This window comes from Marmota marmota, unplaced genomic scaffold, assembly GCF_001458135.2.
Source record: "Marmota marmota marmota unplaced genomic scaffold, marMar, whole genome shotgun sequence".
Taxonomy (NCBI): Eukaryota; Metazoa; Chordata; class Mammalia; order Rodentia; family Sciuridae; genus Marmota; species Marmota marmota.
The window spans coordinates 38,648,783-38,676,639 of record NW_026000026.1 but is presented as its reverse complement, the minus strand read 5'-3'; the positions used below and the strand labels follow the sequence as shown (position 1 = coordinate 38,676,639).

The 27,857-nt window shown below is 33.2% G+C and overlaps 1 protein-coding gene across 13 annotated transcripts in view; it reads right to left on the bottom strand.

The window, feature by feature from the left end:
* Positions 1–27,857, bottom strand: part of Macrod2 (mono-ADP ribosylhydrolase 2) — a 1,954,610-nt gene that overhangs the window by 1,916,396 nt on the left and 10,357 nt on the right. The window contains exon 2 of one of the 13 annotated variants that reach the window (XM_048811892.1): positions 779–877. The exons of the other annotated variants lie outside the window; for them this stretch is intronic. The gene's annotated coding sequence lies outside the window, so the exon portion shown is untranslated. The remainder of the gene's footprint in view (positions 1–778; positions 878–27,857) is intronic. 13 annotated transcript variants of the gene reach the window in all.

Here is a 27,857-nt window from a genome sequence, read left to right as displayed (position 1 = left end):
GCCATTTCCTCAGCTCTTTGGCACTTAAAACTCTGCTATTCTAGGGAAAAATTGAGCACTTAAAACTTAGGAACTCCCTTTAATTAACTACTTAATTAAAATGCATAGCTATGTTAAACATCTTCAAGACTAAGAAGTAAATTCAGAGTGTCAAACAGCCAATTAACATAACCAAAAAAGAAGAAAAATCAACAAGTTTATTACAAATAAAACTTTTAACCATACATTCAAAGTATTTAAAATTCAATACAATTCAAGATCCAAACATTTTCAATTGGTTTCTAAGTGTTGACAGCTAATACTGTTAAGTCAGCATGCTACATATGCAAATGTCCCTAGTGAATCTAATTAACAGGAGTGAGGGGGCAATTAAGAATTCTCATGTGGGGTTGGGGTTGTGGCTCAATGGTAGAGTGCTCACCTAGCATGCACTAGGCACTGGGTTCAATCCTCAGCACCACATAAATGTAAAATAAAGATATTGTGTCCACCTAAAACTTAAGAATAAATATTTTTTAAAAAGAATTCTCATGTAACTCCCTTTATTATGGAGATGAGAGCAAAAGTTGTGCAAGTGTGCAAGAACAGAAGAAAAAAAACAGAAAAATGCTAAAATTCTTTTTTAACTATTGTCCCACTCTTGGAAAAGAACTCTGCACCACCCTACCCTCCCATTTCCCATACTTCCCCCCACCCACCATCCACTCTTCCAGAAATAGAACTATTTTATCCAGTAAAAACACAGCAACCAAGTAAAAATATACAATAAGAAAAATACCTGTGAGATTTTCTTTCCATAACTTGTCCCAGGCAAGGATCCTCAGGTACTCTCTCCCATGCCATCCTCCACCACTTCTTCAACCATTAGAGATGCATCCTGAATGATGGTGGAGGGTTCAGAAGTTTATAGTAGATGTGGCATACTAAGACCAAGGGTCATATCCATCTCTTCACAAAAAGAATAGTGCCTTTCAAGCAGTCCAGAACTCCACTGCACACCTCTGTGATTATACTCATGTTACTATTCTGATACTGAACAATTCCTACTCTTGACCCAAAACAACTCACCAAGAAAACCTCAGAATCTTGAATATGTCATTCTTCTGGCTTTTTTCTTTATCATTCATTATTTTAATATATATATTTTTTTGACTCATTTCCATAAAAAATGCTGGATAATATCCTTTATTAATAAATACCTAAAATTTAAAGAAATCCTTACTTTAAGGTATTCTCCACATACATATTTTCTCTCATAAAATCCATATGAGGGAATTATTTGTTATCCCACCACCATACTCTAGGTAAACAAGAACATGCAGAAAAAAAAGTGAAAATACAGTTTGCTAAGTGTCTCCCAAGTATTAGGGGAAGGAGACAGTTGCTAAGAAGTAACAAAAAAGTGTATCTTAAAAAGAAAACTATAGGCTTGAGACTATGTGTAAGTTAAAGCCATCTAAGTAACCACTGTTTCCTTCATGTTGCCTTCCTCCCTTCCTCTCTAATGTAATTGTAGCTCTGTAATTTTATTTATATATATATATATATACATATACATATATATATACACACACACATTAGTTTATATATATATATAAACTACATATATAAGTTCTTTATAGAACAACCATGTGTTTAAAAAAAATAATATTCCTCTCATTTCTCCATCCTTCTCTCAAAGTGAAATCTTTATTAATTAATATGTCCTTTCTTCTTTCTTGTACACATAATTTCTGGTCACAAATATACTATGCATACTTTCCTCACAATTTGTTTTTTCAACTTAATATATCTTGACTACCTTTTCATAAAAGTATACTGTCAATTTCATGTATCTATTTGGTATTTGTTTCGTATTTATATAATATTCTATAGAATACCTAGATACTGTGCTTTGTTTATTTTCTCCCTTCCTCCTATCTCCTCAAAAGACTGAAATAATTGGTTTCTATGTTACATGTCACTTAAACACTTGATTATACACACACACACACACACACACACACACACACACACACACACACACATATATATATATATATATATATATATATATAGTACTGGGACTGAATCTAGGGTACTTTACCCTTTACCACCAAGCTATATCCCAGTCCTTTTTATTTTTTGAGACAGGGTCTCACTAAGATGCTGAGGCTGGCCTCAAACTTTGCAATCCACCTGCCTCAGCCTCCCAAATCAATGTGATTACAGCTGTGTGCTGCAGTGCCCATTTTTTAATCTTTAGGTTCTAGGATATTTCCTCAACTTTACTTCTAAATCACTAATCCAGTTTTCAGTACCTCCTTCATTTTTTTTAAACAATCAGATTTTTAATTTCTGAGAACTGTGCATATTGCTTCTTTCAGAACAGCCTGATTAAGTTTTTTTGGCTATTTAATCCTCTTAACTCTTTCTCTCTGAAAATAGAAATTATATTAAGTTCCGTGTATTTCTAACATTCCCATTTTCCAGGGGTTAGTTTTTCCCCTTGGTTCATCTTCTCTTTTGTATTGTTGGTTTTCTGGTGATCCATGGTAGCAAAATTTGTGAATAATGTTCCAGAACTATGATGTTCATTCCTAACTTGCCTGGGTTTCTGCTGTAGATCAGTAGGATTATCCTTCTATGAAGGCATCTTCCCTGAATGAATTGATTTCAGACTCAAAATATCAAGTCTTTGGTTTGCTTGTTTTGTTTGGTTTTGCCACCTTCCTCCCAACCCACCAAACCAAGGACCTCCACCATATCAGGCAATTACTCTACTATGGAGCTCCATCCCAACCTTTTGTTTGTTTGTTTTGTGTTGTTGTTGTTTGTTTGTTTTAAGGATATCACTAAGCTGCCCAGGCAGGCACCAAACTTGTGATCCTCCTGTCTCAGCCTCCCAAGTAGCTGCAATTACAGGTGTGCACCACTTTGCCAATCTAAGACATGTTTTATGTTAGGGTGTGTACTCATAAAGCTGGCTATGAGCTGGAACCCTCAAGACTGACTACATAGGCTTTATTTTGAAAAGAGATTCATTTAGTATATTACAATGTGTAAAGCCTTCCCCACCATGCTTGCTAGGAGTTCTTAGGCTCTGCTCTGTTATTCTTTCCATTCCCAACATGTATACTAGAAACCCTCTCCATAATCATCATCTGGAGAACAGAAGCCACAACTCTATTCTCCACACAAAAACTTCTGTTTATAATCATTCTGTACAAAGGATGAAGGGGAGGACCCAGCTAGTACAGGCAGTTTTTAAATTTATTGCTCTGATGACACACCATAGTCTACTCTAATTCTTTGACACTTTTAACAATACAAATGGAACTTCTTGAGATCCACTGACCTCAAAAACTGTTCAGTTTCAATTGTACTTTGCTCTTGTTTCTCTGAGCCTCTCATTCTACCTGCTTTCTATCAGCAGGGTACTCCCCTAAATTTACTGTACCAATGTCACCCTTTCTTACTCCTCAATGCTGTTGTTATAGGCTTTTTTTTTCTTTTTTTAAGTACACATTTAGTCCTTTCACACAGATATTGAGAAGGTTGGGAGAACTGAACATTGTCTTTTTTTTTACCAAGTCTCCTCAAATATTTAACAAGTATTTTCAGTCTACTTTTCTTCCTAAATATCAGAAGTGTAAAATATCCACTCCTGTAATTCTATGCATACAAATTCTTTGCTTAGCATAATCTGCATAATAGTCTTAACTTTCCCCCTCCACCATATCCCTACTATAACACAAGTTATATTAAATCACTTAAATTTTATTTCCCAGTTGTCATTTTCTTTCATGCCTTCCATTTTATCAGAAATATTTTTACCTAAAATTATACCACACTTCAAAGTACACTATTAACAATTTTTAGACATAGTTTCACTAATAGTTTGGGTTTGCTAGGTTTTTTGTTTTGTTTGTCAATGTTTAATATATATCTTTCTTTTATGGCCCAGAATTCTCTGATTTATTTCATTTTGTTTAAGTACTTCTAAATAATGTGTTCATTCATTGAAATCTGTTGTCATTAATTGTCCATTCAAAAGAATATATATGTACACATATATGCATACACATATATATAAGTATATATGTATATATAAATATATATAAAAAAACCTTCATTCTTGAAAAATAGCATTGCTGCAAATAGAACTGTAGGGTAAAAATATTTCTATCTCAGAAATGTACAGGAAATTTTCCACAGTCTCTTAGGACAGTGCTACATGAGAAAAAAACAAATGCCAATCTCATTCTTTTTTAGGTTAACACTTTTTTCTCTATCTGGATACTTAATTTTCTTTTGATCCTTGAAATTCAGAAGTTTTATCAGTATTTGATTTTACCAGAAATTTTACTTCAGTATATTTTACTTCATTATGTTTTACTTCAAGGTTTTTCCATTTCAGGAAAATATTATTCTGCCATTTTATTATCTCCTGTTTCTGCTAAATTACTCTTTGTTATTTATATGTGACAGTGGAATGCATTACAATTCTTATTACACATATAGAGCACAATTTTTCATATCTCTGGTTGTATACATAGTATATTCACATTTACTCTTTTTACTTCAGGAATCCTATTTCTTACATACCAATCTTCTGGATCTATGCTACAAGTCTCAAACTTTTCTTTTATAAGGTCTAATTCCTTTTACTATACTTTCAGAGAGAACTCTCAATTATACACTGCTTTTACATGTTGTGGGTATGTGTATGCATGTGTGTGTGTGTGTGTGTGTGTTGTTGGGGACTGAAATCAAGGCCTCATGCATGCTAGGCAAGTACTCTACCATTGAGCTACATCCCCAATCCATATCCATCTTTTTTAAAAAAATGATTGTAAAATATTTTAGATATACAAAGGAGTATAAAGTATTATTTAATAAAAATGTATGTATCCACCACTCAGCTTAAAGGAAAAAGTGTTATCTGGTAACAGAAATGCCTTTCTTTTTCTCCCAGAGGTAACCTAAATTTGATGTTCATTACTTCCATATATTTCTTTTACTATATATTTTTGTAGATGGACACAATACCATTGTTTATTTATTTTTATGTGTTGCTGAGGATCGAACCCAGTGCCTCACACGTGCAAGGCAAGTGCTCTACCACTAAGTCCCAGCCCCAGCCCCATATATTTCTTTATATGTTGTAATATATATATTATTGCTTTGCATTTTTAAGCTTAACATAAATATCATACTTCATATATTCATTGGCAATTTGCTTTTTATACTCAACAATTTTAAGAATATCCATTGAACATGGGCATCATAATTTACTGATTTATTATAAATTTTGTCTTACAAAACATTTCCATGGATATACCACAGTTGATCTATTTTCCATTTATCAGAGCTTAAGATAGCTTCCAATATTTCATTCTTACAATGTTGCTATAAACATCCCTATTTTTGTTTCTTCATACTAATATGTGAGTTTGTTTAAGGCAGTGTTTTTCAAACCTCACCTCAAAACCCAACAATAATACCACATTAGTGTGCCACGGTCACAAACAGTTTTTTAAAAAAGGAATAGGAAAAGTGGAGAGTGAAGGGGATAAGAAAGGTGGGAAAATCCACAAAGCACAGAAATAAGGTACACTGCATGTAACAAGGATAAATTTGGTTTCCTAAAAATCTGACTTCAATTTTGTCATGGTCTAAACAGAACATTAAACAAAAGTAAGGTTTGTGTGTGTACACAAGAATTTCTGGGTCATCGGGAAAAAATGGCATTTGAACTTCCTAGATATTGCCAAATTACTCTCAATAGTTATAGTTTATGCTTCTACTAGCTGAGTTCTCATTTTTTCACTTGCTCACCATTACAATGTGGTCATATTTTTACTTACCAATCTGATATTTGTCTGAAAATCCAAATCTTTGTGTTTTGAATGATTTTATTGGTTACTGTTTCAAGAATGGCATTTGTTTTTGCTTACTATTTGAAGATTTAGTTCATAATCTCTAGCATTCTTGATTTTTTTAAATATTTTTTAGTTATAGGTGGACACAATACCTTTTTTATTTAATTTAGTGGTACTGAGGATTGAACCCAGGGCCCCACGCATGACACAAGTGTTCTACCACTGAGCCAGAGCCATGGCCACAGCCCAGCATTCTTATTGCTTAGAGAACTGCTGACTGTCTAATTCTAGAGTCGTGTAGATAATTTGACTATATGTAGCTACTTTTACATTTTTCTTAGCTTTTAGTATTATCCAATTATTTTTCTTCCTCTGGATTCAACATGCTTCCTCAATCTAATGATTTGTATCTTTTAATTTAGAAAAAATTTTAGTCATTATTTCTTTAGATAGTGTCTATCAATCTCTCTCCTTTCTGAAACTTTAACTTCACATATGTGAGACAATTTTTCTTCTGTATCTAAATGTTCAATTCATATTTCCATCTCCGTTTTTTTCTATCTTCAATCTTATTTATTCACTGTTCAACTGGATTAGTCTAACCCATTTAATGTTATTTAATGCTATTTGCATTCTTGTTTTAGTACAAGTCCTTTCTTTTGCAGTGTTAAATTTTTCCTCACCTAGCCAGCGTGCTTTGGTTTTTGTTTTTTTTAAACTATCTTTTAGAAATTAAAAATAACAATATTCTATTAGCTTCTTTTTCAGAGCTTTCTGGTATTCTTGGCAGTTGTTTTTCTTTTACTTGGTGTTTGTTTGTTTTTTGTTTTTTTTTCTTTTTGGTGCTGGGGATTGAACCCAGAGGTGCTTAACCACTGAGCCACATGCCCAGCCCATTTTTACATTTTTATTTAGAGTCTGGGTCTCACTAAGTTGCTTAAGGCCTTGCTAAATTGCTGAGGCTGACTTTGAACTTGTGATCCTTCTACCTCAGCCTCCCAAGATGCTTGGATTACAGGCATGCACCATTACACCTGGCTTGGTCATGTTTATAAGTACTTGTTTATTTCAACAGTTTATTTACACATATTCTGTAATCTTATGTAGTAATTTCAATATCTGAAATTCACAGAAATCTAATTCTGCTGTTTGTTTTTCTGCTTACTCTTGGCTCATGATTACTGATTTTCTCACAGTTTTGTAGTCTTGGGATATAAAAGCACTTAACGGTCAGGCAATACCTAGAGGCATAGTTTAAAGGAGCATCTCTCTAAAGAGTACTATCTTTTGTTTATGTTGGATAAAATGTAGTGTTACTAACATTCATTTGACAACATTTTAATAATTTTATCTGCCTTCAGTTTCCTGAACCAGGCATTTAATATAAATCACAATCTCACACCCACATGAAAGCAGGCTTTAGGTTCACAAATTTTTAAGTGAGACTTTTCAGTATTACACCCAAAAGACAAGTGACGAAATCTTGGATGTTTTTCTAGTTAAAGTTAAATGTAATTTTCTAGAGTCTCTTTCACTGAACTCTTATTTTGAAGAATCGTGCTTTATACAGTTGTTTTTAAGTTGTAGACTGACACACTACCTTTATTTTATTTATTTATTTTTATGTGGTACTAAGGATCAAACTCAGTGTCTCACATGTGGTAGGCAAGAACTCTTATCACTGAGCAACAACTCAAGCTCCTACAGAGGTATTTCAATTCTAACTCCTCATATATCAGGTACAAAAAATCTCTCTCCTCAGTCCCATGTTAGAAACCTCCATATCCACAAATATTCTGGCTGCAGCTTTAGAATCAATTTAGTACTCTCAATTCTAGCATCTTCTATATTTTTGACCTCTTGGTAATCATATTTTTAATTGTGAAGAATTTTTATTGGTCCTTTCTAAACATAATGTCTTTTGAATTCGTGTGTGTGTGTGTGTGTGTGTAGTTGTAGATGGATAATATTTTATTTATTTTATTTTATTTACTTTTATGTGGAACTGAGGATCAAACCCAGTGCCTCACACATGCTAGGCAAGCGTACTACCACTGAGCTACCACTCCCTGTCTTCTGAATTCTAACTAGGAATTTTCCATTTGCTATTATTTTCCACTATAGTTGGGATTTCTGTGCTATTTGCATTCTTGTTTTAGTACAAGTCCTTTCTTTTGCAGTGTTAAATTTTTCCTCACCTAGCCAGCGTGCTTTGGTTTTTTTTTTTTTTTAAACTATCTTCATCTTTTTAAACCCAGGTTACTTTCAATACTGATGGTTGATACAGATACTACTTTATCTTCCTCAAAATTCTCCCCCATTTCTATCACGTCCATTGGAAGGCTATGTGACTTTGTGGATGGAATTTGTGGAGAAAGCAGCAAAGAGATTTTTCTTCAAAGTTCATTATTTCAAAGTCTAACTACACTGAATATTGCTCACAGGGCCATTTCTCTGGTCTAGCCCTGTCATCTCTAAGTTAAGTGAATTGCTGAGCTAATAGATAAACAAGTCTACTTTTTTAGAAAGTAGAAAATATCAGAAAGCCAGATATTTTTCCTGATGTGTTACAGGTTGTTCACTACTAGCAGTTTCCAATAATCTAATCTCATCAGTCTTATGTAAGTCTAGAATTCCCCCCAAAATTCTGGTTTACTGATTGCAACCTTTCCTGTCTTTCTGAATGTTTTATCATATTCCTATATTTCTTTTCCCACTTCAATTTGGACTCAGCTTGCTATCATATGTTTACCATAATTTTTTTTAAAAAACCTTTTCTAATTTTTAATTACTATTTCCGGTTCATCTACTAAGACATAAGAAATGTGAAGACAGAAGTTAGAGGGTTTTTTTTTCCCCTTTATCATGAACAGTTTTTTTAAACATTATTATATATAAACAGTTTTTTTAAAACATTATTATAAAAGTAATTGGCCACATTATAGGAAATTTACAATCTGCACAGTTTTACAGATAAGGTAAATTAAATATGCTTGAGTGAGCAACAATGTAGTGATAAATCAGAAAACACACTAAGAATCTGAAAACCCGAGAACTATTCCGATTCTACCAACTGCTATTTTTCTTCTTCACTCAAGTCTACATGGCAGTAAAAATAAAAGAACAACATATACTTTTTCTGATTTAATTTTCCACTCAGAGAAAATGTTTTATATTTCTCTCTGCTACTGAATGCCAAACTCATATAAAGAATACACCCTTGAATGCAAACAACTTTATTTTTCTGCCCACTAATTACCCTACTGAAAAATTCCCCAAGATACCCTTTATCCTCACCTTCTCTAAGTCCTTTAAATAAAAAAGTACAATGTCAATTTCCACTTGACTACTCTAAGAATAGTCACAGTCACATCATTCTACAAGTCAATGATTTATATTTTAACAGTTCTGCTTAATAATAAAACACAGGTCAATATTACTTACACACCATTCTAAAAAAATACTGGCTATAAAAACAAATTTATGTAAGAAGGCTCTTACATATCCCAAATTATCTTTGAATATAGTCAGCTATTATTCTAAAATAATCTTTAAAACAAAAGTTATATTTTTGGCCACGTGAAATGCTTAACTTTTTCAAGCTCTATGCACCCAAACCATAATAAGGAACTCAAGGTGGGGAGAAAGGATTACTTCAATTTAAAAAGTGCTTTTGTTTTTTTAACATTTAAAATTATAAAGTTAAAAAAATCATAGATCAGTAAATCAACAACTATTCTATAACTGCTATAGACAATTTTAAGTAATTAACATTAAGTGATCAACATATTTTTACTAAATCTATACCAAAAACCCATCACTGTGCTAAATGAACAGACTTCTTCTGAATAAAACACTAAAGTATATAATAGAACGCTAATTGACTTTAGTAAGGCATGAGGATAACAATGGACTTCCTCCACCCACAACTCCCAAAGTGATTTTCCATGCAATGCATGAAATGTCTCTATTTTAAAAAAAAAAAAAAAATTCTTGGTACTTACAGGTAGAAGCCACAGGAAAGTACCCTATGGTGCTTGCTAATAAGACAGATTCTTGAATTCAAATTTATACCTACTAAAAATCAGGAACTATACGTTTTTATAAATATTAAAATTCAAGTATGTTAAGTTAAAATTTACTTAGAACCCAACAGATTCCAGATATTGTGCTAGGAACTAGAGACTAGTAAAATATCAGTCTCTGAAAATCTCACCTGGGAAATGAGTAAAGGCTTCAAAAGGACAGAACTATGTCTTATTCATAACTGAATCGCTGCTGATGTCTGAATGATGTATTTCAAGAATAGATTTCATTTTTTAATTTTTTATTTTTAGTTATACATGACAGTAGAATGTATTTTGACATACCATACACACATGAAGTACATAATTTCTCATTCTTGTGGTTGTACATGATGTGGAGTTACACTGGGCATGTATTCATATATGAACATAGGAAAGTTATGCCTGACTCATTCTACTGACTTTACCATTCCCATTCCCCCCCTTCACACCATTCCCCCTGTCTGATCTGGTGAACCTCCACTCCTCCCCGACCCCCACACTTTGCCTATTTGTGAGTCAGCATCCACATAATAGAGAGAACATTCAGCCTTTGATTTGGGGGTATTGGCTTATTTCACTTAGCATGACAGCCTCCAGTTCCATCAAGAATGGATTTCAAATGAACCTCTTATCCTTCAAGGTAATGTCCATTTACTAGGAAACTTTCCCTCATAATAAGCACTCCTAAACAATGAAATTATAGGTCTGGGATTGTAGCTCAGTAATAGAGCACTTGCCTAGAATGCCTGAAGCACTGGGTTCGATTCTCAGCACTGCATATAAATGAATAATTACAAAATAAAGGACCATCAACAACTAAAAAACTCTTTTAGAAAAACAATTATAATCATATTAATTAATACATAAATAAATTCCACTGAAGTAGGGAACAAGTATGCACTGCATTAAATTCAAAGTAAGGGGGGAATGAAGATGGCATATTAGAGAATGGCATATTCCAGTTGCTATGTGGCTTGGGATTCAAGCAACATGAGTACAACTTCTCAGTGACATGAGTGAAAGTGGGAATTGATGTAAATTAAGTATTGGACAAAGTCTTTTAGAGAATCAGAAATTAGAGTGCATTAAACAAAGAACAACAAAGAGTACACTGGAATCAAGCCAGTTTTGGGAGCAGCAGCAGTGCTGGTTCACCATGAAGTCAAGAGATAATACACAGAGAGAAACACAGTAGACAAATGTGGCATGGAAAAACCGAGAGTTCAGGGACTTTTTTCAAAATGGCTGAATAGAGGAGGTCGCTTCCCTGGCTGCTCTGTGCAGTGAAACCAAGAAAGCAAACAGGCAGCTTCTCAGCAAGGTAGATTAACAAAAAAAAAAAAAAAAGTGAGGGGACCTTACTAGAGTTTAAAACTGGACATTCAAAGCAAATTGAGGACTCAGGAGGTTGGATATAATAAAATAAAGAAGAAATCCCCAGTGGCACAGCCACTGCAGCAGCCAGGCTGGAAGCACCAGCCAGAGCGGTTCCTCTGTGAGCATAGTGGAGGAATAAGGGAATTAAAGAAACCCACATTTTGGGGAAATCAAAGGTGTGTCTGAGTACAGGGCATTTAGATGTCAAGACACTGCCCAGCAGACATGAAAGACTCACTGTACAATATCCATGTGTGGGGACAGAAGCCACCATCTCTCCAAGTGGCATATGAAGAACAAAGGAAGAAACCATTTTGTAGCTACTACCAGGGGCTGGCAGCTGAAGGGGCCAATTCATGGCAAAACTGAATTTGGCCTGAAATAGGCTCAGTGAACACATGACATAGAGTGTTCTTAAGTGACCATGAGAAAATCAAACATGGAGAGAGGTTTATACATGGAACAACTGGTAGTGGAAACCCATCTGGCTCTACCACTCCCCTTCCAATCCAACTGCTTCAGATGCCAGGAACTCAGAAGGGCAGGGTCAAGAGCGATTGTTGGGAGACCGAACCCAAGACCAGAAAACGTGAGGTCCACAGGTGACAAAGGAAACTAAAAACTGCCCCCCCCCACCACACAAATGGAAACCAGGGGAGATTCCAAGGGTACAGTCTTCCAGCATGGACCAGAAAGTATTGGGCGATGGAGGTACAATCGTTTAAAATCTCCAGACCAATTGGCAATCAGCAAAGAGCCTGGAGCCCACCTAAGCCTAAACACTGTCTCCAGGAACTCTCTCAGTCAGCAATCCAGAGGGTGGAGCATGACACTCCAGATGACCCCACCCAAAACTGCTGAGAAGAGAAACTTAGAACCTCTTGAACTCCAATGAAAAGAATTCTTTAACTTTTCATCAAGATCTTTTTTTAATTATTATTCTTTTTCTTTGTTTAATTGTGACCTTAATGGTACATGGACACATACAAACTCATTTTTGTGGTTTTTCTTTTCCACATTTGTAGCATTTTGAAGCCAGTTATTTTTCATGGATTAGTTTTTTGTACACTAGGGTGTTTGATTAGCATATCTGAGTTTTGCCTTGTTTTGTATTCTTTAATTAATTTTTTCTCCTACCTGTTTCTCATCATTCTCTTTTCTTCTGCTAACAGCCAATCTCTTATTCTTTTACTCTTCCTTTAATCTTTTACTCCTTCTTCTCTCCTCCTCCCTCATAATCCTCACATCCTGTATCACTTCTATTCTCTCCCTGTCCACCATTTGAAATTATAAGCCCTTTTGCAGACTTACTGTTTTTAGTATAAGCAATAACATATGATTATATCATTTCTGTTTATTGTGATAATTAACACTGTAGGCATCATAGTAGGAACTATTCGATTTAATGCTGTATATTTTTTTTTGTATTGGTGGTTGTTATTATTTGTCTCCCCCTAAATAATGACGTCCTGGAAACCTTCATAGACACTATAAGTCCACAAGGTAGAAACTCTACTGCCTCAGATTCATACTGTTAGATGGATAGACATACAAACAACATGAAAAAGCAAGGCAACAAATCGCCCTAAACCAAGAAAATCCAATAACAGAACTCATCAACACCACATTGGAAGAATTATCAGAGAAGGAAGTCAGAATGTACATAGTTAAACTGATCTGCGAAGTAAAGTACAGTAAAAGAAATGAAATCAGGGCTGGGATTGCAGCCAGTCGGCGGAGGGTTTGCCTAGCATGTGTGAGGCACTGGGTCTGATCTTCAGCACCACATAAAAGTAAATAAATGTGTTGTGTCCATCTATAAATTAAAAAAAAAATGAAAAAAGAAATAAAATCAGAGAGGAAATACAAGAAGTGAAAGATCACTGCAATAAAAAGGCAGAGATTCTGAAGAAAAAAAAGCAGAAATCCTTGAAATGAAGGAAAAATAAGCCAAATTAAAAATTCATTAGAAAGCATCACCAACAGACTAGACCACTTGGAAGACAGAATCTCAGGCAATGAAGACAAAATATATAATCTTAAAAGCACAGTTGACCACAGAAGAAGGATGTTAAGAAACCATAAATAGAACTTCCAAGAATTATGGGATAATATGAAAAGACCAAATTTAAGATTTATCAGGATAGATGAAGGCATGGAGGTATTAACCATGGAATGCACAATCTTTTGAATGAAATAATATCAGAAAATTTCCTAAACCTGAAGAATGAAATGGACAATCAAATACAAGAGGCTTACAGGACCCCAAATGTACAAAATTACAACAGACCCACATCAAGGCACATTAAAATGAAAATGCCTAATATACAGAATAAGAATAGAATTTTAAAGGCTGCCAGAGAAAACTATCAGTTTATGCATAGGGGGAAACAAACACAAATCTCAGCTGATTTCTTAACCCAGACTTTCAAAGCTGGAAGGTCCTGGAATGACATATTCCAAGCTCTGAAAGAAAATGGATGCCAGCCAAGAACACTATACCCAGCAAAATTAAGCTTCAGATTTGAACATAAAATAAAAACCTCCCATGATAACACAAAAATTTAAAAAATTGCAACTAGAAAATCTGCACTACAGAATATTCTTCACAAAATATTCCATGAAGATGAAATGAAAAAAACAAAAAAGTAAAACCAGCAAAGGGAGTAACTACACTAAAGGAATAATTGATCAAAGGAGAAACTAATTCAAATTAAAAACTAGAAATAAGCCCAAATGACCAGGAATACCAATCATATCTCAGTAATAACCCTGAACATTAATGGCCTAAACTCATCAATCAAAAGACAAAGACATGCAGACTGGATTAAAAAACAAGACCCAAAAATATGCTGTCTCCAAAGGCAAAGGCATCCACAGAGTAAAGGTTTTCACATGGATGGTGTAAACAAGCAGAGGGTTCTATCCTCATATCAGATAAAGTGGACTTTTAGCCAAAGTTAATCAGAAGGGACAAATAAGGACATTTCATACTGCTTAAGGGAATTATACATCAACAAGACAAAACAATCATAAATATTTATGTCCCAAACCATGGAGCATCTATGTATACCAAACAAACCCTTCTCAATTTCAAGAATCAAATAGACCACAACACAATAAAACTGGGTTATTTTAACATGCCTCTTTCATTTGAAGAAATGCTAATAACAACAGCAAGGTTTTAGCAAAAGTTTTTATCTTCTCTGGCAAAAATCAAGGACTCATCCCACCTTTGCTGGGAAAGTTATGAGAAAACAAGTATTCATAACAATACTGATATTTACATAAACTGTTTCAGGCATTTGGAAAGTAATTAGGGAGCTCTATTAAAATTTTAAATGTGAACTGCCTGTGACCCAACAATTTCACTTTTCAGAATTTATTTCAAAGAAATACACACACACACACACACACACAGAGAGAGAGAGAGAGAGAGAGAGAGACTACAAACATATTCAATGCAACCTTGTTCACAATTTTGAAAAAACCTGAGAGTTTTTCAAGAATAATTTATGATAAATAAATTTAAATGAGTTATGGTAAAAAGCATATAGCCATTTTTTAAAGCAAGAAAAAATTATCAAAATATAGTTTTAAGTGGTAAAAAGCAAGCTCCCAAAGCACCATGTATAATAGTTTTTACTTTAAAAAAGCAAAAGCCGGGTGCTGTGGCACACGCCTGTAATTCCAGTAACTCAGGAGAATCAAAGTTCAAATCACAAAGTTCAAAATCACAAGTTCAAAGCCAGCCTCATCAGTGGCAAGATGCTAAGCAACTCAGTGAGACCCAGTCTCTAAATAAAATACAAAACAGGTCTAGGGATGTGGTTCAGCAGTCCACCAAAAAAAAAAAAAAAAAAAAAAAAAAACACCCTAGCAAAATACCATACACAAGTATATGTCCAATAGTGTATTTATAAAAATAAAAGAGGCAGCATGACTAAGAGAACAGACTCTAGTGTTAGACTGGCTGGATTAACCATGCAATTAACCTCTCTGGGCCTTAATTTCCCATAACATTATTACTTATTTCATATAGTTTTTAGGCTTTCATAAAAACTCCCTATTATTTTTTAAGAGTTTCCTATATTTTTTTAGATGTATGGACCTTATTTTATTCATTTATTTATATGTGGTGCTGATAATCGAACCCAGTGCCTCACATATGCTAGGCAAGCACTCTACCACTGAGCCACAGCTACAGCCCATCGCTATTTTTCTTAATGCTTATAACAATACTTTATATGATGTTGCATTAAATGAAATTAGAAATACATAAGATCTAGAAAGGTAATCACTTAAACACTAACAGTATTTACCTTTTTTGAACTAGAGAATATAGCATTTTTAACTCTTTTATGTCTTTTAAATGCTTTACAATGACCATGATTTAATATACTTCTTTGGTTTATAAAAATGCAACAAATTATAAATACAAAGAGATATAAATGTATAGTTGTGACCACTCAAAGTGGTTTCTAATACCTTTATATCATACCACACGATATAAAATAATATCTAGCATAAAAATTGATTTATAATTAGTTTTATCATATGTTTAAAATAACTTTTTAATTTATACAAAGAAAATTTAAAGGAAAGTTACATAAATAATTAGAATTAATTATCTGTAAATAATTAGAATTCATTTTAAGAAATAATCACAGAGCCTTATTCAAGTGGCTAATGCCAATTAATAGACAAAATTCAAAATTTTAAACACTTTTTCATTACCAAATTAGTGGAATCCAATCCATATGCAAACTGAGATACCATATACTTATTTTTAAATAAGAAGTACTTCATATAGCCTATTAGGAATAGTGCCAGTAGAATATAGGAAGATCTTTCTCACAGAGATACAGAAATATTTAGAAGAATGTTACAACATTCTTTCATCATATTGTTTCCATAAAAGTCTACATAAACCAACTCACAGCATACCATGAACAGAGTTCAACACTCTTTAAATCCCATTAGCAAGCTATGTATAGCCAAAACTAAGTTAGACGTATTACAGTTACAACATATAGACAACTCAGAAAAAAATCTTTTGACAACCTGACATCTAAATTTGGGTATATGGGAAAAAAATAAGAAAAAAGTATATCTACCTATTTGTCCTCCTAAAAGTAGGCTTTCTTTTATCCAACTATTTAATTTGCTCCCCAAAGGTATAGTAAGAATCTCAGTAATGACCATTTGAACTACTAAGGAGAAAGAAGAATTCCTCACTTAATTGTTTGAATTCCTCACTTAACTGTATAAGTACTAATTATTCCAAAAAGTCTGGTCACTAACTCTACGTCAATAACAAAATTTTAAAAAGAGAGAAGAAGGGGAAAGAGAATAGAAAAGTAGGCCATTTCCCCAAATTTTCATTTATTATTATTAAAAGTAAAATCCACAGTGGCCCTTTTAGCAACTAAGCCCTCAGAAAACCAACAAAGGGACTTTTTTTGTGATGCTGGGAATGGAACCCAGGGACCCCTGTATGCTAGGCAACTATTCTACCATAAAACCACACCTTCAGTCCCACAGAACTATTTAATTAGAGATAGAAGATTGTGCTTCAAGGAAAATTAGGTACGATATCTTGCAAGTAAAATCTGCAAAGAAAAATATACCATTCCTTAGCTCTATCCTCCCACTGTGCCAATCAGTGTTTCAAAGAATGACTTGGCTCAGTGTATTTAATCACTTAATTAGAAACAGAATGCAGATCTGCATTTAGTTGCCAGCCTTTCACTATCAATAAAAAATAGAAAAGAAACAAAATTCATAGGTGCTTCAATCCCCAACAGAAAATATTGTTAAAATACATTACTGGGGATCAGAAAAAGGGAAACCACTAAGTACCAAGTTAAATTATTTTAGAATAAAAATCTTTATAGTCAAGACACATTACAAAATATATTGTTCAATCACCTCCCAGTGAATGAATTGCTTTTATTATGTCTGAGTGATTTTTATCCAAAACCTCCAGGAACACATGCTTCCAATGACAGAAAATACAATGTCAAAGTTGACACCATTCAGAAGAAACTAATATCTAAATTTTTCTATATTGTTCTAAAATCAAATTCTTATAACTTTGAGCCAATGCCTCAAAAAGTTCCCTTTGACGTTTAAAGTAGCTGGAGTCACCCATGTTACCACCACATCACGTTTTTCCAAACTAAATATCATGATAAACTAAAATGTAATTATTGTAAAAACTCAAAATAAACAGTATAAAAATATTAGGCTTGGCATCATTAAGGAAACAAAACATCCCAAATATTAAGATATAAAAACCTGAATTCCAAAATAAATTCAACATACTCTATATTTTCAATTCTAAGATGCTCCTTTTTAAAACATTTTAACATCTCTGAAATTGGAAGGTGTCTTTGTACTATTAAGGCATTTGTAGTTGGTGCTACTGTGTTGTTGATAACAACATAGTTTTCTCTGCTTGTAGAAGAACTTATTTATTATTTCTGGTCTAATAACAGAACAACTGTAACCTCTCAACATTTCAGGCAATATAACCAACATTTGAGGGACTGAGGATATAGATCAGTTGGTGGAGTATCTGCCTTGCATGCTCAAGGCCCTGGGTTCAATCCCCAGCACACCAGGAAAAAAGAAAAGAAAAAAAAATGAGCAAAGAAGAGGAATACTAGTAATTAGCTGAAGACGTTTCATTAACACCACCAGCTAAGATCAAGAAAACACCAATAGGTAGATATCTGTGGTTTAAAAGAAAATCCCAGATAAAAAAAATAGAGTACATTTTTGAGTAATGCTACACCACCAACTCTCCTAAGTGCACAGAAACAAGATGTGGGAAAACACAAAGATCAACAACTAGGTGGGGAAAAAATTTCAGAAATATTGAACTCTGAATGCCAAGACATTTTAGCAACACCTTAACCAATTTATTTCACTTATATTTTCAATGTATATTCAAAGAGGATATAATAAAATTAATAACTAAGTAAATCTAAGACTTCTACTGTACCTTTATTGAAAGAGACAAAGTTTTATTTTTTATTTTTTACTTTTTATTTATTAAAAGATAAAATTTTAATAGAAAAAGCACTCATGAAATTCATTTGGAAAAATAAAGAGGCCTAGAATAGCCAAAGCAATCCTTAGCAAGAAATGTGAAGCAGGAGGCATCATAATACCAGACCTTAAATTATACTATAAAGCTATAGTAACAAAAACAGCAGGGTCTTGGCACCAAAACAGACATGAAGACCAATGGTACAGAACAGAAAAAACAAGCCAGGCATGGTGGCGCACGCCTATAATCCCACTGACTCCAGAGGTTGAGACAACAATATTGCAAGTTCAAAGCCAGCCTCAGCAACAGCGAGGCACTTAGCAACTCAGTGAGACCCTGTCTCTAAATAAAATACAAAATAGGGTTAGGGATGTGGCTCAGTGGTCAATTCCCCAAGTTCAATGCCCAGTACAAAAAAAAAAGAATAGAAGATACAGAGACAAACATATAAATACAGTTGTCTCAAAGTAGACAAAGGCACTATAAACATACATTGAAGAAATGATAGCCTTTTCAACAAAAGATGCTGGGAAAACTGAAAATTCTTATATAACAAAATGAAATTAACACCCCTATCTCTCACCCTGCACAAACCTCAACTAAAAGTGGATCAAGAACCTAGGCATTAGACCAGAAATCCTGCACCTACTAGAAGAAAAAGTAGGCCCCAAATCTCTATCATGTCAGTTTAGGAACTGAATTCCTCAACAAGACTCCTACAAGTGCAAGAAGTAAAATAAAAAATCAATAAGTGGGAAGGTATCAAACTATAAAGCTTCTTCACGGCAAAGGAAACAGTCGAGAACATGAAGAGATAACCTACAGAATAAGAGAAAATCTTTGCCATATGCACCTCAAATAGATGATTAATCTCCAAGATATATACAGAACTCAAAAAAACAAATAACCCAATCAGTAAATACACAAAGGAACTGAACAGGTACTTCACAGAAGAAGAAATACAACTGGTGAACAAATATATGAAAAAATGTTCAACATCCCTAGCAATTATAGAAATGCAAATTAAAACTACCCTGAGATTTTACCTCTCTTCAGTCAGAATGGCAATTATCAAGAATATAAATAACAATAAATGTGAACGAGGAAGTGAGGAAAAAGGTATACTCATGCATTGCTGGTGGAACTGCAAACTGGTGCAATCACTATCGAAAGCAGTATGGAGATTCCTCAGAAAACTATGAATGGACCCACTATTTGATCCAGTTATCCCACTCCTAGGTATATATCCAAAGGACATCAAATCAGCACACTACAGTGACACAATCACATCCATGTTCATGGAAACTTGATTCACAATAGTTAAGCTATGAATCAACCTAGATGTCCTTCAACAGATGAATGAATAAAAAAAATGTAGTATACGTACATAATTGAATATTCTCAGCCATAAAAAATGAAATTATGGCATTTGCTGATAAATGGATGGAACTGGAAACTATCATGCTAAGTGAAATAAGCCAATTCCCCCAAAAATGAAAGGCCAAATGTTCTCTCTGATATGCAGATGCTAACACAAACAAGGGTGGGGGGAGGGTAGAAGTTCATTGGATTAGACAAAGGGGAATGAAGGGAAGGGAGGTAGGATGGGAATAGGAAAGACAGTAAAATGAGTCAGATATAACTTTCCTATGTTCATATATGAATACACAATCAGTGAAACTCTACATCATGTACAACAAGAACGGGATTCTAATATAAATAAGTTATATTCCGTGTATGTGTAATATGTCAAAATATACTGTCATGTATATGTAAAGAGAACAAATTTTAAAATAAGTATAAAATTTTATCAAAAGAATGCAGCGTGCAATCATTTAATTAGCAGTGCTTTATTTTTCCCTCTTCCTTAATGGAATATAAAACAACAGTGTCTTACAGCTGATTCAATAGAATATGGTTGTTTAAGAAACTGTGTATTTTAGTATAATAAAACTTAACTATTCACCAAAATTAGTTTCCAGCTTCATCCTCTTCCTGAGCATGGAACATTACAATTTTCAGTCTCTTTTACATTTAAATATGGCCATATGACTGAGTGAAAGACACATGTACCAAAAAAGAAGTTATACGTACCACTTCCACTCCTTGCTCATAACAATCTTAGCTAGGACTGTACCAACTATCCTTGGAGACAGAAGACTAGCTTCAACTCAATCCTTCTCTTTTTTCCTTTCCCCTAAGATTTTCCAGAAAACATTCAAAGAAACTTGTGAAATAAGGCACTTCATCAAAATTTGAAACTTTTTAATCAAGGGACAGCAGTAAGACAGTGAAGACAATCCACAGATGTGGGAGGGGGGATATATTGCAAGTAATGTCGATATAAGAGATTAATATTCAGAACTCAGCAAAAAAAATTTTTTAAATGTGCTAAGGACTTGAACAGACATTTCTCCAAAGACATACAGATGGTCAAAAAGCCTTTGTAAAGACAATCAACAGCAACAAGTATCAATCAAAAACATGGAGAAACTAGATCTCTTGTGTACTGATGGTATGTAAAATGATACACCCACTGTGGAAAATGGCACTCTTTCTTTAAAAACTTAAAAACAGAATCACCATATGATCCAGCAATTCCATTTCTACGTATATACCAAAAGAACTGAAAATAGAGACTCAAAAATATCTCATAGCTGGGTGCCTATAATCCCAGTGGCTCTGGAGACTGAGGCCGGAGGATCACAAATTCAAAGCCAGCCTTAGCAAAAGGGAGCCACTAAGCAACTCAGTGAGACCCTGTCTTTAAGTAAAACACAAAATAGGGCTGGAAATGTGGCTCAGTGATTGAGTGCCCCAGAGTTCAATCCCTAGTACACCCCCCAAAAAAAATCTTGTATACTAGTGTTCACAGCAGCATTATTCACAACTGCTAAAAGGTGGAAACAACTCAAATGTCCAACATATGAATAAACAGAGTATTACATATACATACAATGGAATATTATTCAGCCTTAAAAAATATTAAAAATTCTCATACATGTTACATTGTGGATAAATCTAGAAAGCATTATGCTAAATGCAATATGCCAAAGACTATTATGATTCCACTTTCAAGAGGTATTCGGAACTCACAAATTTACAGAGACTGAAACAAACATCAGATAAAAGAGTAACAGGAGTTGGTAGAGAAGGAAGAATAGGTAGTTATGTTTCATGGACACAACATTTCCATTTGGGAATGAGAAAAATTTCTGAAAACAGATACAACACTGTAACTGTACTTAATGTCACTGAATTACAAATGTAAAAACAATTACCCAATACTTAAAAAAAAATTATATGGCAAAATTTATGTTGTGTATATTTTACCACAATAAGAAAGTACATTATTTAGAGTCTTATAATAAGAGTGGGTTGGGAAGCTGGAGAACTCCTGAAAAATAGCACAAAGATTAGTCAAGAAAGGATGTACTGAATTATTAAAGGATACAAAGAGAAATGAAGCGAGGAACTCATGTGAAAAACAGACATAGAAAAGGTATGACAGACTTGGGCATGGTGGCACATGCCTGTAATCCCAGCAACTCAGGAGGCTGAAGCAGGAGGATCACAAATTCAAGACCAGGCTTGGTGAAATCAGGGAGACCCTGTCTCAAAATAAAAAATAAAAAGGGCTCAGGATATAGCTTAGTGGTAGAGCACCCTGGGTTCAATACTTAGTACTGGCGAGGGAAAAAAAAGTCTGATGTATGAAAGGACAGCTAAATCTGCAGCAAAAAAAAAAAAAAAATGTAAGTGGGTAATTTTGGAGAAACAAAAAAGATATTAAGAAATGAAAACTTCTACACTCTAAATCATTATATGCATCGTCACAAAAATATTCTCATCAAATTAAAGTTTCTTTGTGTACTACTTCTGTTCAAAGACCTACATTTTTCCACTACTGTGGCATGCACATGGCTACTTTTGTTGAACTGCACTCGATTATCTATACTCATTATATCAGTAATCCCCAACCTATTTCCAAATCAAAGACTTAGATAAGACAATAACCTGTATGTAAATTCTTATTTTGAACACTTATACAGAAATTCAGTGACTAGGATTGAGGGTATGTTTAGTGATAGAGTATTTACTAGCTTGGCATGCATGAGGTTCGAGCACCACAAAAATAAAAAAAAATAAACAACAACTATTTCAGGAAAGACAAAGACATTATAAGATACATACAACTGTATCTGTCAATTTGAAATTAATAAATAAATTTGAAAGAAAAAGAGGCATTATGAAGAGTCTTTCACATAGAAATATTGTCAGAGGGGAGAAAAGGGGGGAAAATGTTGGCTTTGGTTACCACCAGTCTGTAATCTCTCTCAATCTGTGTGCATGGACCAAATGTATTTAAGTAAAATCCACATTTATTAATATAATTCATTTGATATGTTAAAAATAAAATTAGCATAGTACATATATGAAGTTATAGACCTAAAAAATATATAGAAAACTTTTCATCTTCTGTTCTCAATAGCAATTCATCTTTATCAAAAAATTAAAAATATTTAGGGTTTGTTTTTATTTCAAAAACAAGTTTAATACAAGGACAATTTACATAACAGTGATCATGCAGTGTACAATAAATCTTATCTATCCATTGTCAAAATAATCTTGGAAAACAATTAAAAGAACCCAGAGGAGGGGTTGAAGTTGTGACTCAGCACGGGCAAGTCCCTGGGTTCAATCCTCAGAACCACATAAAAATAAATAAATTAAAGATATTGTGTCTAACTACAACAAATAAATAAATAGATAGATAGATAGATAGATAGGTAGACAGACAGACAAGCAGACAGATAGATAAAAAAGAAAAAACCCAGAGATGAATAAAGCAGGGAAATAACAGAAGTATAAAGTGATTCATGAATTCCCATAAAATTCACAATCTTTTTTTTTCTCCATTTTACACCTCACAAATACTTGACACTTGTTTAGTATTTGTAAATACTATAAGAATATCATTACACAGAACTTTTCAATGTTTTCATACTCAAGTGTAAATACCATTCTCAAAATTCTTGTAAGTTATTGTTTTTTATTAGTTCTTCCAAAGGGGACCAAATTCTGTCTATAGACAAGGTCTTTTTTGAAGCAAACCAACTCAGTAAAGGACTTAGACAGGATTTAGTATTAAATTAATTTCTTATAGTTGATTGATGTCTCAAAGAACAATACTACTAAAGCAAATGCAATGAGAATGGCAACACTTTAAAATTATTATTCCACATTTAAAATATATAACAAGCTTAAGTGTCTACATTTTCACTCATTTAACTTAATCTGTTAGTAATAAAGCTTGCTGAAGCTGAAAACATGATGTTCAGTTACTAAATATAATAAAATAACAATATACAATGCTGTAGAATACACAAAACACATTAATTCTTATCCTTGTCTCAACTAGTTATATATCTATGTAATAGTTTAGTAAAATCTTTTTGAAATTTATCACATCTAAAATTTTTTTTAACATTTATTTATTTTTTTAAAATATCTTTATTTTTTATTTATTTACTTTTACATGGTGCTGAGGATCGAAACCCCTAACATTTATTTTTTAGTTGTAGGTGAACACAATACCTTTTTTTTGTTTTTATGTGGGCTGAGGATCAAACCAAGAGCCCTATGCATGCCAGGCAAGCACTCTTCCTCTGAGCTACAACCCCAGCCCCCATCAAATCTAAAACTTAATAAAACCAATCTTATATTTTAAAAAATGCAGAGTATTTATTGCCTATATTAAAAAGCATCTGGCTTAATTTCTAAGCCTTTAATTTCCATGTGAATTTTTCCAATACATGAAAGGTAGAAAGAAAATACTGTATAAAAATATCAACAGGTAAACGCAATTTATCATTTATTCAATTCATGCAACAAATATTCACTGAGTGCCTACAATATACCAAGCACTATGCCAGATGCCAGAGATAAAAAAGAGAGTTAAGATTAAACAGTCCTATATTCAAGATAATTACAGTGTCATAAAGGAGACAGATCCTAATGAGATATTCCCACTGCTGAGTATATAAAAACCAATTGCTATAAACACTCAATGAAAAGGAAGATAGCTTTATGAAAGTATATAATACACTGCTTCAGAGTAAGGAAGCAAGGAAGAGTTCACAGAGAATAGTAGGCTTTCAGGCTTAGCACCGAAAGATGATAAAACTAAGAAAGTATGATAAGTGGTGAGCAAAATTTCACATTAAGGCTCAGTAGTGTGCGGAAACACTGCACACTCAAGAAACAGAAAGAAAGACAGTGTGGCTAAATGCAAAAGCCAAGAAAGGGATTGGTATATTAAGAGGACAAAGAGGAAAAGAGCCCAGAAGATAATGGAGGCCAAGTAGAATTTTATTCTTTAGTCTTTACCTTCACTTCTAAAACAAAAAAAAAATGTCTATTTTTAATATAAATTCTAGTTGTGTATCTTTGCAAGTAATGGAAACATTATGCATAACTGTTTAAAGAATAAGACAGAGTGCTCTCAGATACTTGAAGTACAAAATTTTAATTAAATTCATTTTAAGATTATTTATGAGGGAAAAATAAAACCACCAACTATCAAAATAAAGGATTTGTATCCAAGAAGCTGCAGTGTTTTGCCTTTAGCCTTCTTCTACTCTACAGATTATATTACTTCTACTCTATAGATTATATTAAAGTATAATGCTCAAACTGAATATGATAATATAAAAAATCAAGCAGAAAATTTTCTTTTCCAATTTTTACCTCTACTTAATTTAATTCCATCCTGTTCTTAAAGCCATTTTCCAAACTGTTTAGTCATTTTAAATTGCACTCTGTCTTCCAAAACACAACAATCGAACATTTAATAAAATAATGTAGTTAACACAGTTTACAAATATGGAACAGAATTTACCTTATCTTAGCTATTCGAATTTTTTTAAAGTATTTTTAGTTGTAGATGGACACAGTGCCTTTATTTTACTCATTTATTTTTATGTGGTGCTGAGGATCAAACCCAGTGCCTCACATGTGCTAGGCAAGCGCTCTACCACTGTGCCACAGCCTCAGCCCGCTAATCGCATTTTTTAAGTTTCTGTTATCTTTATGGTCCCTCACCCTTCTCCATGTAATATTCTGTAGGGTAAATGATTATGTTATTTCCAAAGTCCTGAAGATTAATAAACATATTGACATTCAAAAATAGTTGCTAAAAATACTAGACTATGTACTGGTATTTAAAAAAAGGATTAGATTAACATATACCTTCTTTTGATTATTTCTAAATATCACTTTTAACTTGGGACATAGCTAAAAAAAAATACAAAAATTCAATACCTACACTGAAATTAGCTTGGGCAGCTCGGGAGGCTGAGACAGGAGGCTCACTAGTTCAAAGCCAGCCTCAGCAAAGGCCAGGCACTAAGAAATTCAGTGAGACCTTGTCTCTAAATAAAATACAAAAGAGGGCTGGGGATGTGGCTAAGTGATTGAGTGCCCCTGAGTTCAATCCCTGGTACCCTCCACCAAAAAAAAGAAGAAGAAACTAGCTTGGGACATAAATAAAATAACACAAAATTCAAAACCTATATTGAAATTAGATCTAAAAGTGAATAGACTGAGAGATTCAGAAGTTTGAAGTTTTCTTTGGTCATCCATGATTATTAGAAACAGTTAAGACAGAAATTAGTTTAACGAAAAATTTTTAAAAAAATAAGGCTGAACTTTTAAGCTATCGTGCTAATGCTTAATATAAAAAAAGGATTATAAATGTGCCTCTAACCAACCTATGTATATCAAAATATTTCCATACCCCTCAAAAAAATGGAGTGTAGAGAAAGTCAAATTTCCAAAGACTGCATGTTTTCAGACATTTTATAGTTAAGTGTTCTCCGAATGACTTATAAAGCAAATTTGAATATATACATGCATATAAAATATGAAGCTTCCTTCTAAATTGACAATTTTTTAAATATTTTCTCATACTTGAATACAGTAATTGTATGGTTTTTACCTAACTCATTCTCATCATGTATTATTTTATTTCTCCCACTGATATTCAAACATTCAAAATAATGACTTCAAAGACAATCTAAATTGTAGCCATAGTTATTTTCTCTGCCAGTCAAATATTAGCATAAGCCTGGCAGAGTCTTTGCCAATGCTTTGCTTCATTCAGAGAGTAACAACATTTCTTCTTTGGGTGGTATTCATTGGAAGCTTAGCAGGGAAATACTGAAGGGAAGCAGAACACATAAACATTAAACCCAAAAACTAAAACTATTGTCACTACAAAGAAGCAATGACATCTTTTATTTTATCTATCCATTCAACGGTTTATATATCTATGTATGACTTGTCTTTCTACTATATCCTGGGACTAGTTTTTTTGTGTGTTTATGATGGAAGGTTCACTTTCAACACACCTTTTGTAAACTTAACTACTGAAGCAACCTCACTTAACATATGTGAGAAAGAGAGGGAGAAGGTAAAGGTGAGAGAGGTAAATGACAGAGATAGAGATTCAAAATGAAAATCAAAATTTAGAAAGAACTCTTTGATCACCTTTGGAAGATATGAGGGAATCAACTCAATCTGAAAACTGGTAAATAAGGAAAATCTAAAATTTTTATTCTTCCTTTTGTGTATGAATTACAATGACCAAAGAGCTGATAAGAGAAAATTACTCCTTATAAAAGTCCAACTAATAAATGAAGGAAACATAAAATTCAAACACTATTTTGAAATCCCTAATAAAATAAAACAACTAAGTAACAATTATCAATAACTACTTAGGGTTAAAAAAAATGATAGGAAACTTTACAACTATATAGAGCAGACTGACAATACTTGAATCCAGTGATAAATATTATTACCATAGAGAGATACTCAAGACATTATGTGCTTTGTGATATAATGCAAAAAAAATGCACAATAATCCACATAGCATTCTTCAAAAAATTTTAAATATGTCTTAATAAGTCTCTGGATAGAACCATCAACTCTAAAAAATAGAGAAACATCACAATGTACTAAAGGATACCACAATGATATAGTCAGCAATAAAAAAATGAAAATTTCTGCAGGACAAACAGCTTAGTGTGTTAAATAATAAGAGGGAAAAAAAGGATAGGAAGAAAACTAACTAAATTAAAGTGACTTAAAACTATTGATTAATTGTAATACAATAATGTTGTTTAAATTTTGATTCAAATAAATCAACTGTTAAAAAAACTTTATGAGACAAAGGGAAAATGTAAATACTAATTAGATAGTTAATTATATTAATTACTAATTTAATTTTTTTTTAGTTGTCAATGGACCTTTATCTTACTTACTTACATGTGGTGCTGAGAATCAAATCCAGTGCCTCACACACGCTAGGCAAGCGCTCTACCATTGAGCTACAACCCCAGCCCTTAATGTACTATTTTTATATGTGATAATAACATTATAGTTCTATTGAAACAACAAAAAAGTGTCTTTTAAAGATACAGCCATATGCAT